The sequence below is a fragment of the Marmota monax genome, unplaced genomic scaffold (assembly GCF_021218885.2).
Source record: "Marmota monax isolate L192 unplaced genomic scaffold, Marmota_monax_Labrador192_F-V1.1 WCK01_AAM20220418_F8-fsc00012, whole genome shotgun sequence".
Classification (NCBI taxonomy): domain Eukaryota; kingdom Metazoa; phylum Chordata; class Mammalia; order Rodentia; family Sciuridae; genus Marmota; species Marmota monax.
This window is the reverse complement of record NW_026695227.1, coordinates 2,627,200-2,645,221: the sequence shown is the minus strand read 5'-3', so window position 1 is coordinate 2,645,221 and position 18,022 is coordinate 2,627,200. Positions and strand designations below refer to the sequence as shown.

General features: G+C 40.6%; 1 protein-coding gene across 2 annotated transcripts in view; it reads left to right on the top strand.

Moving 5' to 3' along the window:
- Positions 1-6,193: 6,193 nt before the first annotated feature.
- The window catches only part of Grin2b (glutamate ionotropic receptor NMDA type subunit 2B), a 425,324-nt gene continuing 413,495 nt past the window's right edge, over positions 6,194-18,022 (top strand). Inside the window, exons 1-3 of one of the 2 annotated variants that reach the window (XM_058576446.1) lie at positions 6,194-6,289; positions 6,654-6,886; positions 7,850-8,275. The gene's annotated coding sequence lies outside the window, so the exon portion shown is untranslated. Of the gene's footprint in view, positions 6,290-6,653; positions 6,887-7,179; positions 7,249-7,849; positions 8,276-18,022 lie in introns of those variants that run through there. The other variant, XM_046436156.2, reaches the window with a different exon arrangement.

The following is an 18,022-nucleotide window of genomic DNA, read 5'->3' as shown; positions in this document are numbered from 1 at the left end:
AAAAATGCTTCCCTGAGTACACAATGTAAATATCTAGAAGTGTATTATTGCAAAGTACACAACAAGCTCAATAAATTGCACAGGACAATGAATAGTTTTCTCATCATTGGAGGACAAGCAGGTCTTCAGACAAGGGGATGAAGATTGTTTAATCTTCCCTTTGAAAAAAGACTACCTGAGTTTAATAATTAATATCATTATAATGAGAACAAAATACAGATTTTTTTTAAAAGAGTAATGATGGTACAGGCAGGATCTTAGTATGCTTGTGAGAGGTATTAAAATTGAATGCTCCGCCTGTGTTTCCTGTACACTCCAGGAATTGCAAGTAAAATAAGATAGACTTGATTTAGTAGAAGACATTAATATGCATGTTGTCAACTGAGCCTTTAACAAATTATTTTTCCAAAGATAAAAATCATCTGATTTTTTTTCTAGTGACAAGAGGCCTTGTTTATATTAGGTTATGGTCTAAGACAGACTGATAGAAGTTAATGTGCTTAAGATTCATAGGGCCTTACTCAGGGCCCCTTCTAAGTCCGTGAGAGAGGCCTTAACAATGCATCCAAATGTTTGAGTATGATTTGTTCAAGTAGTGTATTTTAATTGCAATCATTTACAATTGCTATCTCTTTTCACCTCAAATTTCCCTCTTAGATTGTCCCTTCACTAGGTGTCCTTGGGGTAGCAGTGAGTATTTTCGAGATGGAGATGAATTCAAAAGGAAGTTGAATTGGGAATACTTTAATATGGATTTAGTGACATAAATTTATAAGGCTTGCAGTCAGTTTCTTACACAGTGAAGTTATTGTTGCTGTTTTGAAGAAGGTTCCAGGTGTGACATGAAGTTGAGACACAAGACATATGCTGTATGGGTCATCCCCTTCTTCTTGTTGGAGAAAAAACTGACTTTCCCTTGCCTGAAGTTGTTGACCACTCTCATATTTTGTAATTTTTTTTGTCTTTTGTATTTGTCTCACAAATGGAGTAAACAGACATGACAAGTTAGAATTTTCTTAAAAGAAGCTAAGTATAATTTTTTTTTCCATTAGAAAACTGCTTAAGCCAAGTAATGTGAGACCCTCAACATTAAGTTTCTGAAAGTTTTCATAGGCTGGGAAAGGAAATCCAGTTGCAGAGATGAAGAGAAAATTTTAGTCAAAGAGTTCATAAAGCTTGATTTTTCTACTTCAACTGCAATTTGGAAAGACACTTTGGGACATTTTAATAAAACAAGTGAGAAATTACATACTGTTGCTTAGGACATATTCAAAGAGTTCTTTCTTTTATTATCTACATTTATTTATTCAATAACTGAGAGAAAATGAAGATGAAAATTAATATAATATGAAATAAAAGAGATAAAGATGAACACTGACATCAATAGAAATTAATCTGACATCAAGGAGCAAATTGCAACATTTTTTTCCAAATCATACCCAAACTTCTTAATTCTTTAAAAAGAAAAGAGAAATTTTGAATAGTAGTAATTAACAGACTCCTAAATTGTTTGATAATTCAATTAATGAAGAGGAGTGAATCATATGAATACATAGGAAAAAAGAGCTAAGTTTCTGACTGATTTGAGTTGAAATACTGACATTGATGAAGATAATGTCAAATTGATAATACATCAGAATCCAGTTAATGAGTGTCATCAATTCAAGGGATATTTAATGTTAGTCACCGTACAAAAAAATTTGAAGTACTTGTAATCTTACAGCTAATATATAAAAGAAATTTGATAAAGATTTCCCCATATTTGAAAACAATCCAAAAAATGTACATTACACTATTACCAATAAGTAAGACATTATTCTGAGTTATCTAAAATGAAAAATAATCATCAAACAACCAGGTTTAAGAATGGATGGGCTGTTGGTATATATGTGACTGCATGACCAATGTAATTCTGCAACCTGTACACTCAGAAAAATGAGAAATTATATCCCATCTGATTCAAATGTATGATATGTCAAGACTAATTAAAACAAATAAAAAAATTGTATATAAAAAAGAAAACCATTGATTCATGGGTACTTTTGCAAATGGATAGCAGCAAGAATTTCTGTTATAATAATGCACAGTAAGATAATTATAAATAATGAAAGTGTACTGTATAGTTCTACAAGATTAAAAAATGATTTTGAATGTTAAAGAAAAGAATGGATGGGATTTTGGGGGAGGGATTCTTTCTACTACCTTTATAGAAAATGATACTTTCCCTATCCCACTATGAATCAGCCTCCTTATATCAAAGAAAACATTCAGCATTTGTTTTTTTGGAATTGGCTAACTTCACTTAGCAATCTTCTCTAACTCCATCCATTTACCTGTAAATGCTATGATTTTATTCTCTTTTATTGCTGAGTAATATTCCATTGTGTATACATGCCACATTTTTTTTTTACCCATTCATCTATTGAAGGGAATCTAGGTTGGTTCCACAGTTTAGCTATTGTGAATTGTGCTGCTATGAACATTGATGTGGCTGTGTCCCTGTAGTATGCTGTTTTTAAGTCCTTTGGGAATAGACCCAGGAGAGGGACAGCTGGGTCAAATGGTGGTTCCATTCCCAATTTTCCAAGAAATCTCCATATTGCTTTTCATATTGGCCGCACCAATTTGCAGTCCCACCAGCAGTGTATGAGTGTACCTTTCCCCCCACATCCTCACCAACACTTATTGTTGTTTGTATGCATAATAGCTGCCATTCTGACTGGAGTGAGATGAAATCTTAGAGTGGTTTTGATTTGCATTTCTCTAATTGCTAGTGATGATGAACATTTTTTCATGTATTTGTTGATTGATTGTACGTCATCTTTTGAGAAGTGTCTCTTCAGGTCCTTGGCCCATTTATTGATTGGGTTATTTGTTTTTTGGTGTTTAGCTGTTTGAGTTCTCTATATACGCTAGTGATTAGTACTCTATCTGATGTGTGAAGGGTAGACAAATGCTAGATAATGTAGAGGGGTTGGAGGGGAAGGGAGGGGGCATGGGGTAATTAATGATGTGGAATGTGATGATCACTACTTTTCAAAGTACATGTATGAAGATACGAATTGGTGTGAATATACTATGTATACAACTAGACATATGAAAAATTGTGCTCTCTGTATATGATAAGAATTGTAATTCTGCTGCCATATATAAATAAAAAAATTTACATAAAATAAAATTAAAATACGTACCAAATGTAAAAAAAAAAAGAAATGATGCTTTCAATCATGTGAAGAGGTGTTCAAAGCTATGTAGTTAAAAAGAAAAATATATTACAAAAACTAATTAAAAAATTTAAAATAACAAGTATTACAGAAGCATTAGACAGTTAAGTAGTAAAAATTATTATTTAATAATTTGTTTTTCTAGCATTCATGAATAGTGAAGAATTTTTAATTGTGATTTATTTTCATTTTAAGTAAATATTCATGTCAAACCAAATTTTATCTTTTCTCTTAATGATTCACCCCTAATTGTATAAGCTTCAGATCCTACACTTTGCTAAAATCTGAAGCATGTTACCAAATAAATATGCTTGGGGGTAGGGAGGGAAGGAATGGGCTTTATACCTGCTAATTGGGCTGGGGACAAGTGTTTGCATCTCCTAGGAGCCTCTCCTGGGGTCAAGTGAACTGGCAGAATCCCTCCACCTGTGTCATTAGCAGCCTTCCCTTCAGCAAGCGCTTTTACTCAATAAACAAATGAAATTTGAAATATAACCCAAAATTTTGTCTTGCTTTCTGTGCTGCCTGACTAGGAGTTAGGACATATATTACTTGTAATGTCAAGAAATGTTACTTCAAATTGCCTGAATCTAGGTGGTCCTTGAAATAGTTTAATTGAAAGGTTTGTGGTTCATGAGAAGTGCAAAAGTGAGTGACAGAGGGTTTGAGAAATAAAAAAAGTCTTGTTCCCACTGAATGAGCAATAGGCAAGGAGCACTGTGGAGAAGGGATATCACTTTCTATTTCACAAGCAGCATGGTTCCTAGAATTAGCTCTTCCAGAGTCAGAAAAAGCTTGGGAAAGTAGTTTCAGTCATTAGAAAAACTTTAATATTGATTGAACCCCTCCCTTAAGGAACTAAGCCATTTATTGGGAAGAAAGGAAATATATAATAAGGATACAATTTTAAGTTGAACCTTATGGTCTTTTTATTATAGGTCAATAATGATTATTTCATGTGATTGTCAATTCTATGTGGTTGAATTATCAATAGTTTCATATCACTCAACATAGATAACTATGGCAGTATTACTTTTCCTTTTGGTGGGCCAGTTTTTCATTATTCAGGACCAAATGTCAATTTGGTATGGTTAGTACCTCTGATGCCTGGATAATACTTGGAAGAAGTATGACCCAGTCACGTGATAATTTATCAAAGTCTTCCATACATTTTCACATACAGTTAGTGAGAGTTGGAGGGTTATAATGAGGAGCCATTTCTCATTTTAAAACCTTGGAAATTGTTACAGAAATCAATTCAGGCTTGGTTGACTAAAAAAAAAAAAAAAAAAAAAAAAAAAAAAAAAAAAAAAAACATCCTCATAGGTGTGAGACTTGAGCTAGAACCTGAAGGGAGGGTACATTAAATTAGGTTGAAGGAATATGAGGGTTCATTCCTCTCTCTACATTTGCAAAAATGAACTGAAGAGAATGGAATTGCTGGGTTCAGGTAGGAAGGAAAAGAAAATGGAAAAGAATGGTATACAGTTTCAGTGAAGGGGGTTGAGGGTAGGAAGGGGAAGGAAGGTAAGCTATGAGGTGAAAGAATAAAATACAGAAATGTAGATGAAAGGTTAACGCATGCGGGCGGCTTGAGCGAACTCAGATCTTATCCTGAAGGTAATGGCCATTTATGGAAGACACAGAGAGTATTTTAGGAATATGTTCTGCATCCTATACTCCTCCTGCAATTGGTGTTCTAACAACTGAAAATCTGAACATAGAGAGGCTGGGACTGGCTGTTGTGTACGGAGAAGCACAGCCACTGTGGGGTAGCTATGCAGTTCCCCAAAGAAGTGGAAGATCAGCCCTGGTGATCTTAGAAAAATAGCAATACTGTTCCCGAGGAAGAATCATTTGCCTGTGAACATACTGTATTGATAATGCTTATGTGTTTCTGTGTGTGTGAGTGTGTGTGTATGTGTTTGTGTCTTAAACATCTTAGATTCTAAGAAAAAGCCTAGTAAGACTCCTAACAAGAATTTGTTCAGTTGCATTGAGTGCTGTCTGGTCTATAGGACAGCACACACATCTGATTTCTTCTTCATAGACCCAAGCTCCAAGTTACTAGGTATAACCATTTCACACAGCATTGCTTCCTGTGTGTTTGTAGGACTGCTTCTCAGGACTGTGGGTGAGAAGCCCATAGTATAACCCATATGAAAAGACTCCACCATTGTAATATTCTCCGTCTTTGAGAAGTCAATGAATGAGAGTAAAAACCATGCATATATGGCAAATTAATATTAAAAATAAATAATGCTACAGGTGATGAAAAGTGCAATTAAAATATAAAAAAGCTTAAGAGAGAGTAATGAATAGATGTTTGCCTTTTAGAGGGTGAGTTTGTAAATACTATAAAATCTAGTTTCATATGGGGAATATTCATTTGTCTCATCATTGTGTCTTCTCAAGACTTTTAAATAAGAGGATCCACTTTAACACAAAATTACAAACTCCTCAAATCTTCACTAGCAGCCAGAAAAACATACTTACAGTCTGTACTATACAGTTTAGCCTTTAGTTACATTTACCTTGCTTTGTTCTCTATTGTGTCAACAGTCAGCCTTTTGGGGCTTAAAATAGATCTTAAGCTTCTTGAAGGCAAGAACTCAGCCTTAAACTGAGTCCAGCACACAAAATGCACTTGTGAAGCAAAGACTGATTTATGGACAGTAATGCAGGGGTCTTAATTTCAAATTGCAGCTCCGCCTTTGAGATGCTTTCCGCAACCCAGCGCGACTGCCCACCGGGGGCATTATCTAGCTCCCCCCACCCTAAGCAGCCCTCCCTCGTGCTGTTCCCCCCTGAGGCCAGGAGGAGGCGCCACAGACTCGGGTTAAGCCTTTTCCCCCCTTCCCACCCCACTTCCCCCAGCACATGACGTGGGAAGCTGCCTCCGCCAGAGTCTTAGCAATTGGAGTGAGGGGGTGAAGGGGTTTGGGGGTGGGGAGGGGTGGGGGGTGTGGAGAAAGAGGACACAAGCTCGCACACACACCCTGAGAGCAGAAACCTCTTCCCTAGCTTCCTGGGTTTCTCCTCCCACCAGAGCCCGTGTGTGAGAGGTAGGTAGGGGTGTGTGTGTGTGTGTGTGTGTGGCACGTTTCTGGGTGTGAGACCCAAATCCAGACCAGGCGACCTGTGCTGTCCCCGTGCTCCCCTCCCCCCCCCCTAGTCGCCGGTGATTAATACACATTTTTCTTATTCTCCCCCACCTCCCCCTCCTCCTCTTCCTCTCCCGCTGCCGAGCAGTTGACTTGCACAGCCTGCCCCCGCCCGCTTCCCCTCCCCTGGCTCCCATCATCACCAACTGGAATCTGGGCTCCTGCCTCTCCACCTCCCCCCACCTTTTTTTTTTTTTTTTTTGAGAAAGGAAGGTCCCCCCCACCCCCTTTCAAAAACCACTTCCTTCGGCTTCTTCACCTCTAGGAAATCTCGGGGCTTCACTCTATCGAAAGTGCTCGTCAGGGTGATTCTTGATCACCACTATCCAGAAGTGCTGGCGTCCGAATGCATTTCCTTTTGCTTTGCAAAGAAGAGTCGTGAACTTCAAAACCCCCGAGACGGATCATTAATCCTGCTTTGCAGGAAAGGAAAACCCTCAACCCCCCGCCACCGGCCACCCTCTTCGGAGACTGCAATCGCCAAGGCACTCATAGCTGGTACGTAAATACTCGCTTTGGAGTCTCTCGTCTCAATTTTGGGGTTTAGGGGTGCCAGGCAGATAAAGGGTTGAAGCAGTGGAACCGTTAACCAACCTGGTATTAGGTAAAGCTCTTAAATCCAGCAGAATCCGGCACTTGCTAATTTGGACGTGGCTTTTTAAAAGGATTTTTTGGGGGAGGAAGGGGTAGGGCTGGCCTTGGTCTTTCTGAGGGGGTTAATCCCCTCACCTAGCAGATAGGCTGGGCAGCGGTGCCCGGGGCCGGAGCCACGCGCCGCGACCATCCGTCCAATCGACACGTTGCAGGTGAAGCCCAGTGCGCTGCACATCAGCGCCGCGGCGGCGTGAGTGTGCGCGGGGGTGAGTGTGCGCGGGGGTGAGTGTGAGTGAACGTGGGGGCGCGTGCGCGTCGGGGGCGTGTGTGCGCGTGTGTCAGTGTGCCCCTTCCAAGAAATGCCCAGTGTGCACCCCGTGCACAATCAGACCCATTCAGCACAAGCCCGGGGTGGGAGGAGGCGCTGCTGCTAGAGACGATGGGGAGAGCGAGACAAACATGTCAGCAGCAATGCAGATGGGGCTGGGGGCCGCACTTGCTGGCGAGTTAAGTGGGGATTGTGTTTCTGCATGTGTGTGTGTTGCTGTATCCTGCCTCTGCTCCCACCCTTCTTCCTTCCTTTCCACTTGCCTCCTTCACTCGCTCCCTCCCTCTCTCTTCCATTCAGGTTGGCTTTCCCACCTCTCATCCATGCCTGTCCCAGGAATGGTATAGCCAGACCTTTTCTGAATTATTTATAGACCGGTGCCAGCTGTTTTCAATTCCTCTCGTGTGCACTCTGTGGGAAATGCGGGGTTTCCTCCCCCTTTCCCATATAACGAATTGATATCTTTTTCGGAATGCATTTTTCTCACCCTCTGGGGGACTCTCAAATCAAACCCTGACCGCCTCTTTTTTCCCCCTTAGGAAGGGGACGCTTTGGGAATGACCCTGCTCCACGGAGGAACGGAGCCGGCCCCCAGCTTCTCCACACAGATCCTCCTCCACTAAAGCTCCAAAAATCAAAAACCATAATTGCCAGAAGAATCCTTAAAAATATATTCCAGCCACTAACCTCACATGCAAACGGAATAATTACTCTGGATTCTGCATTGTGAGCTGCTCTCCGTACCCTGAAATACCTTTGAATTAAATCTTTTTCTTTGAATTTGCATCTCTTCAAGACACAAGATTAAAACAAAATTTACGCTAAATTGGATTTTAAATTATCTTCTGTTCATTATCCTTCGTCTTTCTTATGTGGATATGCAAGCAAGAAGAGGAGACTGGACATTCCCAACATGCTCACTCCCTTAATCTGTCCGTCTAGAGGTTTGGCTTCTACAAACCAAGGTAGGGCAAATTTTATTTTATTTTTTCCTCACCTGGGGTAGGGATTCCTTGCTTTATCTGTCTCTCAAGTGGATCTTTTTGGAAGAAAAGATAAGGAGATACCAAAATAATGCTGTTTGGGAAAAAAGGCTTATCACAAAGAGGGAAATCTCCCTTTCCTTCTCATCAAACAGGTTTTGGGTTTTGGGGGGCATTGGGGGTGGATATATGTAGGCACAGAATATGTTGGAAGACATGCGATATGTATGTGTGTGTGTGTGTGTATATGTACACACACACACACACACACACAGGCAGCCGGGAGACCTGTGTGATTTTCTAGTTAAATCATTTTATTCATCCAGAGCTAAGCTATGATTTTTAATGGGAATCTAGAATTTTTTTTTCCCCAAGCTGGCTTTACCCTCTTGCCATCTTCATGCCTTTCTCCCTATCTCCTGTCTCTACCTTTCTAGGCATCTCTTTCGGTACCTTTTAAAAATTAAAAATAATGACTGAGATTACTGTGATTGTTGCCCTGGAGTCCACTTGCTGTCTAAAGGTTGACACTGGGCCCAGAGATCCCGGGAGGCCTATTGCAGAGGGGCAGGTCTAGATGGGGAATCGGGCGGGTCTAAGAACACCTGGAATTGAAGGATGCTGCAGATTAAGAGGACTTAAATCTTGAGCATGGAAAGAAGGAATTCAATATTCTGAGCATGGAAAGAAGTCAATATTCTGCTTTTAATTTATATTTTTTGTGTGCTATTATTTTTGAGCTGTAAATTTCTCCTTCTGTCTACACATCTATTTATACCCACACATCCTCCAAGCAAACTGTTACTTCCACACTCTTGCAAAATGGCTATCTTGCAGAGTTCTAAAATGCTGTGCATGTGGAAGGGGTGCAGAATTCGACACGTGAGTCTTTGTGTTAAACAAAGAGATGTGCTGTTTGCATGTGTTAGTCTTGTGCCCTCAAAAAATAGAATTAATACTTTAATTTTCCCCCTTTGATCAATTTTTACAACATGTGAAATGTGGTTAGGCAATGTTTTAATGAACTTGAAAACAGAAATAGCAGGAGAAATGGAAAAGACTTAGCTAATGACTCTTCTGCTAGTCACTCAGGCAATCCAAGACAACTCCTGAGAAAATCAGATCATTCATGGGCTGGAGGGCCATCATGGTGAACAGGCTGCTCCTCTTGCTCCACTGACCATACATCCCCAAACCATGAAGGCATCTGAATGCAGTAATTAAAATGGGATAAAAGTCTTCAAAAATATGTAGCAGAATCATCAGCATCAATAGTCTTCCTAAAAGTATTCTTTCTTCCCACAAATCTTTTTTTTTTTCTGGCATTAAAAAAAAATAACAATCCTTTAAAACAATCCCAAAATACTAATGGGATGTGGGGGACAGTAGCAGAAGGTCCTGTTACTCAAGATGACCATAGATGATAGTTCTTTATTGTCCAGAAGGGATGGAAATAATCCAAATTTACTGTTCCTCTTCCTGAGGTTTCCAGGTTTTTCTTTTTCTTTTTTTTTTTGAGCTTTTATTGCTGAAACGCTAATCTGTAACCATGGTGTAATCAGAGTGAGAGGGTGGGATCCCAATTTGAACCATGTTGTCACCATGTCTACAAATAGCTGAGGTTATCTGGTGTGTGCTCACCTTAGAGACACCTGAGCTGGTTCCCCATCTGCTTCTATTCCCTCAAGTGGGAGGATGAACTCTTAATTTTACTTCAAAATAGAACAGAGGTATGGGTGAGAAAGGCAGTTCCATGTGCAATGATTTCATACAAATGGACGGACAAAGAGGTGGTATCCATAGGGCAGGCACATGGTCCCTTTTGCATCCCTGGTGCATATGACAGCACTTTGCAGTGAGTAGGTCCTTCAGAATGTTCCTTGGTGATGAGGCCTTTTGACAGCCACCTCATTTGTCTTGAATGCTAATGGGATCAAGCCAAGTTGCAGGCTGTCCTTAGTTGGCCCAAAGACTAGGTGAAGGAGAGGAGGTTAAAAGGGGAGAGTGCTGAGAAAGATAAGGAAAAGGGGGTGAGAAAGGTGTAAAGAGAAAGGAAAGGTGATCCAACTGGAAAGGACTCCTTAGGATTCAAGGAGGAATTGCCACAGGTGGTCTGTATCTTTTTGACATCCAAAGCCTATTTGGAGACCCTGGTGTGGAGGCAGGTGTTACCTATCCTTGTGGACAGTGTCCATGAAACTATGACCCAATGGTGTTTTGGGCCATCCTAGGGCCATTCTTCTCTCTCCCTTTTCCCCTCACAGCACAAAGAACTGACTGGGTTCTATTTTGTCTTCTCTCTTTCTGCCACCCCCTGACAGTGTGGGTAACATGGGAAAGCAGTGTGGCTGCTGGTGGGTGGAAGAGCAGATTTAATTTCAATCAAGGAGTCTCCATGATGTGCAATTAAGAAAAAAAATTAATAGGAAATAAAGACTTCCCAGGAAAACAGAGTAAAGAAGGTTAGAGTGGCGATTTCAAGGGAAGCAATTCCACATGGTGATCTTCTGTGTTTCAGGTGTGGTGGAGTATGACAGATCTGTGAACAGAAGGATATTGGCACTGTAGAGACAGATGCTAAATGCAAGGAGAGAAGCAGGGTGTGCTACTGAATTGTCTAATTTTTCTCTCCCATTGGCTCTAGCTTTAGGAAACCTGTCTTGCTTTGCTGCTGGATATGTGTAATTTTTGTCAGGGGTAATGCAGGCAGAGAGAATAAGGAAGGAGGAAAAATGTCAGGAAAAGAGGGGAAAGAGAAATATTCCTGTAGCACTACTTTGTACATCAGGTGCACTATTTTAGGCTAATTGAGAAGAGCGACTTCTTCTGGAGGAGGGATGAAGAGCAGGAACCTTGCTTTTTTGTTCCTGCTTTACCTCCAGAAAAAGGGCTTCAGAACCTTGACTTTCTTCCTTGACCTTCACATGCATGCATCCAGCCTTGCATGGGGAGGGGCAGTGACCACCTGGAAGAGAGACCTGGGAACTGAAATTGGTTGGTAGAACTAGTGGTGTTTGACAAGGAGAAATAGGACTGAGCCGATCTAGCCTTGGGAACATCATTACCTTGTAAAATATTCTTTTAGTTCCTCCACAACTATGATGAACCCAGGGGACAGGATTTTTGTTTTCTGTTTTTTTTTTTTTTCCTGTTCAAGAGTCAAATGAAGGTGACATATTCACTAGTATTAACAGGCTGCAAACACTTAGTTAAGGTTTATGGACTATGAAATAAAGGAGTCAGGCGAAAGCACAGATTGTCTGTGAGGAAACCATAGCCCCAAACCAGCATATAGAAGCCAGAGAAGAGAAGGAAGCCTGGGTGGACTTCATTGTTGTACAGGTTGGAAAACTGTTGTCATGTATGGTGTTCCTCTGTCTTCAACAATGAAGACTGGAACTTGTAGAACTGCTCAGCTCTGGCATTTTGATGAGGTCAGGAGTGGATAAGCTAGAAAATTTAAGCTTTTCCTTTTCCTGAGTGTCATTCTATACCCTCCTTAAGAATTCTAGAAACTTCTTCTTTTGAATAAAGTATCTTTTTTTTCCCTCTGTTACTGTACACATGATTGGATACTAGTGTAGTCTTTCTCTATAAATAAATATAGATCAAGAGAGTTACTGGTCTAATGAATTGTTCACATTTATTAAAGTGCATCTCCTCTTTGCAACCACAAGAAGAAGTCTCCAGGGAGAGTAGATTAGTGGTTGAATTGATATTATTTTCCAGAGGGAGGCTGAAGATGGAAGAACAGAATATAGTCAGTAGAGGGAGCACACATAACTCAGAGAAGGTGGGTTTTTGAGGTCCACTTGTGGCTGTTAATTGTCTGCCTGTGGCCATTACACAAAATCCATTGAGTGGATGAACTTTTGGGATTTTTTGAACCAGAGAGATGTGTTCAAGGACCAGTGGTTGTTTTCTTGATGTTCTCCCATTACTTGATTTTCTTCTTTTTGCTCCACCCCTGAGGTTGGCGGAGAAGGGACCTACTGCATGTGTTGTCCCCTTGTCAGAATTCTTCACGACTGCCCCAAACAGTGGGATTGCTTTGCCTTTCCTGTTTTCTCAGCATGTATTCATGTTTTTTCATTATTTTTCTCCTAATTTTGTTCATATGTATCCCAAAGAAGTTTGTGAGCTTCTCAACGGTGGGAGAGATGTTTTATCATCTTATAATTGTTTCTTCCTAGTGTAGTGATGGCACATAATAGGTACTCAGAAAATACGAAGTGAATGAACAGAGAAAGTGCAGTATTCATTAGCCGTGATGCTGTTCATCATTTGTTCTGGTGGCTATAGGAAGTATTGAAGTTATACTGTTAGACGTGATTGAGAATATGGAGCTCTGTGAACTTTAGAAGGCATCTGCTCTGACTTCCGCTTACTAGATGAAGAAGCTTAGATCCAGGGGCAGTAGGTGATTTGTCTAAGATTGTGTAGTCCTGAGTACTGGTGCTTTGTGTAACATACCATCAGTTAGAATGAGATGTGGAGGTGGTTATCTGTGGATTTCAAATGTCTACATCAGTGCATCTCAAACTTTGTTGCATATAAGAGTCACCTGGGGATCTTGTTAAAATGCACATTCTGATTCACTAGCTCTGGGGTGGGATGTCACATTCTGCATTTCTAACAAGCTCCCAGGTGATACTAGAGTTGCTGTACCATGCATCACCATCTACACCATCTCTGCACTTAATTATATGTCATGGTTAACATTGGCAGTGTCGCATATGTTGTACTTTTGGGACTCCCAACACCTCTGCTTTGTTCTTATATAAAAAAATAAAATCAAAAAGGAACCTATGTATTTAAGCTTACCCATCTCCTCTCTTTTTTTATTCTTCCACTTTATGTATCTTTGGCCTCTTCTCTTTTCACCATCTCTGCTCTTATTCTGGCCTTTCTCATAGATGACTCTTTTCCTTCTATTTTTCTTTTTATGTTCTCCTGCTTCTTAGTTCACCTCTTTATTAATGCCTTAGTTTTTTTCTGTCTTCTTCTTTAAGCTTAATATATGTTTATGTTTTGCTCTACTCAGTGATTCAATAAATATTTGTTAAGAACCAATATTTGTCATTGTGTTATGAAAAAGAATTAGCTCCGTTCTGTGCCTCCCTTGTAGCTGAGGAGCTGGGAAGGAGACGCGCAAGGAGTCGGTGGTATATTTAGGCAAGATCTACAAAGAAGAGGCCGGGGAGACTTGAGGAGGGCCTCATGGAAGGGGTTGACATTTAAATTATATCTTGAAGAACAGGAGTTTTGTAGGAGAGGAGAGGTAGGTCTTTTGGGGAGGACTAAGAGCATATGGAGAGGAAGGTAGGTGTAGTAGGGCAAGTTTCCTTCTCTTCCTGGCTTTCCTAACTCAGGAAAAAGGGCAACATGGGAAAGTGCGGTTTCTTTGATGAAAAAAAATTCAGATTCCAAGTGATAAAGCCAGAGAATAAAGTCAGGGTCTTCTTAAATGGAGAGGGAAGAGGCTCTAATTTCTGCTTTGTAATTCTATAGTTAATGAATCCTAGTTCTATTTATTAGACTCGTCTCTAGAATGAGCAAATGATATAGTTTTCAGTTTAGACCACTGGATTGCAGCTAACTTTATTGATGGCCATTACAAAGAAAGGGACAGCTGATAGTTGATTTGTGTCCAAGGAAAGAGCTGGATCTTAGCCCAGGCCAAGCCACTTGGAATGAAGGACCAGCCTAGCCCCGTGTGTTTCTAGAGTCGTGAGGTAGAGAGTTGCTGTGCCATTCAGCCACTAGCTGCTTTCTGTTAATGGCAAAGAGGAGTGATGGATGAAGAGGGGTCCGGTGATTCCCAAGGCATTCTAAAGACGCTTTTTGCTTGCCTTACTAGAGTGGCCTGACATTTTACAAGTTTTTGCTTTATGGGGATGCCCAGGTGTAGAAATAATGGGAAATGCCCTAGGTCACTGCTTGATTAAATTGTAGTGTTGGTGCCTAAAGGGAAGATGGATTTGAATGAATGTTTCCCTAAATTTTGTTTGCATTTTTTTCTTGCTTTCCTTCCTTATACCTTTTTTTTTTCCCTCCAGTTTCACCATTTCTCTGTACGTTGTGGCTTGTATTCATGTCATTAGCAAAGGGAATCTAAAATCAATCTGGAGACTTTTTAGATGTCCATTGTATACAAAGAGAGTATCCTGGTTCTGAAGATCTGAGGGTGAGTAAATGCCCACCACTGGCTCACTGAAGGGACATGCATTTCAAGGGACGTGTTTGAGACACAGAGCAGCCTAGGCATAGCAAGAAGGCTGTGCCCGGGAGAGAGGAGAGGAGGAGGGGCCAGGCTAGACCTGTGGAAAGACAGAGAGAGATTATGGCCCTCCTCCTTTTTGGAGTCCAGTATTTTAGGGAAGGGGAAAGCCTGTAGTAGAGAGTTTCTTAGATGAGGCCAATTTCAGGTTTTGATTAGTTAACGCTCTGACCTATTCACCCAGCTCAGGAAAGACACACTACGATATAGCTACACCATCCCCCATCTCTGTGCTCATTGCTTTATTAGGATTGTGAATTTTTTTTTTCAGAAAGAAGAATGTTATCATTAACTTGTATGTAGACCCTCTTGGCACTTCAATAAGTTAAAATTTCTGAGAAAACCAAATCTTGTTTCATTTTGAGAGGGGGAACTTAAAAATAACAATGACTGTTTAAAAGCACTCCATTGTTCAGAGAGAGAAGAGGGTCTTGAAGACACCTGAAGCTTCAGTGATGCCTTTAATTCTCCTTCCCACAGCTAACTGTACTCTGAGAAAATGGCCAGAAACCCTGAAGCAATCCTTCCACCTGTAGGGCCATGGTCTGGTCACATAGATACCACAGTAGGACCATTAAAGATCAGTGTATTTTCTGTGTGTATCTTAATACACACACCCCACATGCACTCCCACACTTTAGACTTGTGTGTATATGAGTGTTTGTGCAGTGACTTACCTACCAAAACCAGTAGCCAAAATAACCTTAAATGCATTAAATGTATTGGTGCAATTTAGGTACAATAATGCATGAGATACGTGAATGTGTGTGTGTGTGTGTGTGCACATGTGTGTGTGATAGGATAATAAGCATTAATGCTGACAGTCAACCTTGGTTATTATTTTGTCCCCCAATCCCTACCACAAATGCCATTTTAAGACTGTCAAAATAGTCCTGACATTAACCATGCGGTGTAAAGCCACATTCCATGTCCATCGAATCTTATTTTAATGCTTTTCTTCCACTGCCCTGCCCCACCAGTCACCTTGGGATACATGTCCTGTAAGTCAGCCGGTGCTAGGCATTCACTCTTCAGAGCCCAGGGCATTCCTTTTGTAAGTAACGGGTATTTTTAAATATTCAAAAAAAATTTTTTTTTAGGTTATCCAGCAGCTGTTTATCTGACAGTGGAAAAGGTAGAGGTCTTGGGAGTCAGAAGCTTGTATTTGCTTGTGGTGCTTACTCTGTGACCACATGCAAATCATTGATTCTAGATCTCAATCTTCCCATTTCTGTGACAGTCTAAAGCAGTGCTCCTTAATCTCAGTTCAATAACAGAATGGTCCACAGAGCTTAAATACAAACAAATTCAAAAAACTAAGCAACAAAACCAATGATATCCATGCTTAAGCTCCACCCCAAACAGCTAAATTAAAGTCACTCAGTGAAAGATCCAAGCAGCGGTCATTTTAAAAAGTCCCCTAAGGGATTCTAATGCACAACCATATTTGAGAACCTTTGGGCAAGATGATTGACAAGGGACCTGTTAGCTCTAAACATTATCTGATCCTAGCATTTTGGCATATACAATGAGGCCCTATCATAGTTATACTGTTATATGATGAGGAGGGGAATCCCTGGGCCAGAGGTCAGACGCATTGTTGGGGAGATGAGGGGATTTAACCTACAGAGTGCACCAAGGTGGGTAGAACCCTTGGTTGAATTAAGAGCAGAGCTGTGTTCACCCTGCTCCTGAGCTCTCCCAGCACCGACACAGGCCTGCTATTGAAGGTTGGGAAGCATAGGGAGAATGCTTTCCTTGACACCCTTGAAACAGGTGTGGCTGTGAAATAGGGCGAGTGGCCCTCAGTTCTGCAAACATCCCTGTTCCACTTAGTCCTTATTGAGGGTGCCCCATTTCTTATTTCGGAGAGAAAGCCTCATTTCACTCCTTTGTAACACTAAATGTAGGAAAACTATTAATAACTGGGGCTGGATAAGCAGACTCTGATTGACTAGTGAGGGGGGTGAATGGTGCAATTATCCTGGTGCTGGTTGGAATTCGCTAGCCCTGTTACCCTCCCTCAGTGCCTGAAGTGGAATATTAAAGACACGTGGAGGAGGAAGAGGGTAGGAGGCATTAAGATGCCGTTATTCTCTGACTGTGACTTTAATCACTGATTATCAGGCTGCTGGGGTTAACAGTCTTCTCACATCCGTCCTTTTTTACTTTCTCCCTTCCCCTTTTTAAAATAAATGTGGACCTAAATGTAGAGAGACAAGAAAGAACCCAGATTTATGCATATGTGTTATTTGAAAAAGACAAACGGTTGTTCTCTCTGGACATCTGCTAATAGGCACTGGAGTTGAGAGAGAAGGGGTGTGAGTGTGACTTGGACTCTCAGTGGTGTTTGGTGGGCACTGAATATTTAGGCAAAAATCAAGAAGTGTATTCATTGATCTGAATTTCCAAATAGCTTCTGGGCGGCCCTGTGCAGGCAGAATGTCTAGATCATGGAGACACTGCAGCCTTTACCCTCAGATTTGTTTCTATATAGATAAGGTCTGCGGTCAGTTCTGTGGAGCCAGAATGGGTATCTTCAGGGTTTGTGGCTCTCCCTCATGTCACCTTGTAGAGACTCCAGGATTGTTTCTGAGCTTCAGGGAGAATGGAGACAATTTCAATCATTTTATTTTGTTTATGTCTGTATCTTGATTTTTTTCCCTTTAGTTCACATAAGAAGAAGGACTGCAGAAAAATTCTACCCTGGCCAAACATAGGTGCTTAGACTTGGAAGATCTTTCCTGGTTAGGAGAATTTGACCTTTTCCTGGATTCTTGAAGTGAGAAATTCTATATGGGTTTTCTTAGAGTCCGTAAGAGAGAAATCACTTCTGTTTTTTGATTGATTTGCCATTTTTTCCATGAGGACAAGGTTTGTGCTTTATGTGACATTTTTCTCTGCATATGGTTAGTATTCAGAGAATGCTGATCTTCCATAAAGATGGGATATAAATAAATGTGCATTGAAGATAAAGTTGATATGCTTATACCATTTATGTTCCCATTTCCTTGCCATCTAAGCACCTGGGTGAGATTTGCTAGAGCTGAATTAATGGAAGTATCTTTAGAACCAGCTTTAGTCTGATAGAATGAAAATATACCCTTCTTAGTGCCTCATTTCTTTGTCTGGGCTTCATTCTACATTGTATTCAATACGACATTTCTTTAAAAATGTGGCCTTTGTCAGTAATTGTGCAGTTCCCCTTCCCTTCAAATTCCATGTAAATTAATTGTTTCTCAAGATCCATGTCAAGGCAGTCTCCACCATGATGTCTTGCTTGGTCTTCTCAACTAGAAATCAGCTCTTCCAAGTTGTTTATTCACATGCTCCTTTTCTGTTCCCTTTCTTTGTAGTACTTTTCATATGCTGACTCTGGGGAAAAATACTATAAGAGCTTTCTTTCTTTCTTTTCTTTTTTTAATCCCCCAAATGCCTTCTCTTTACTT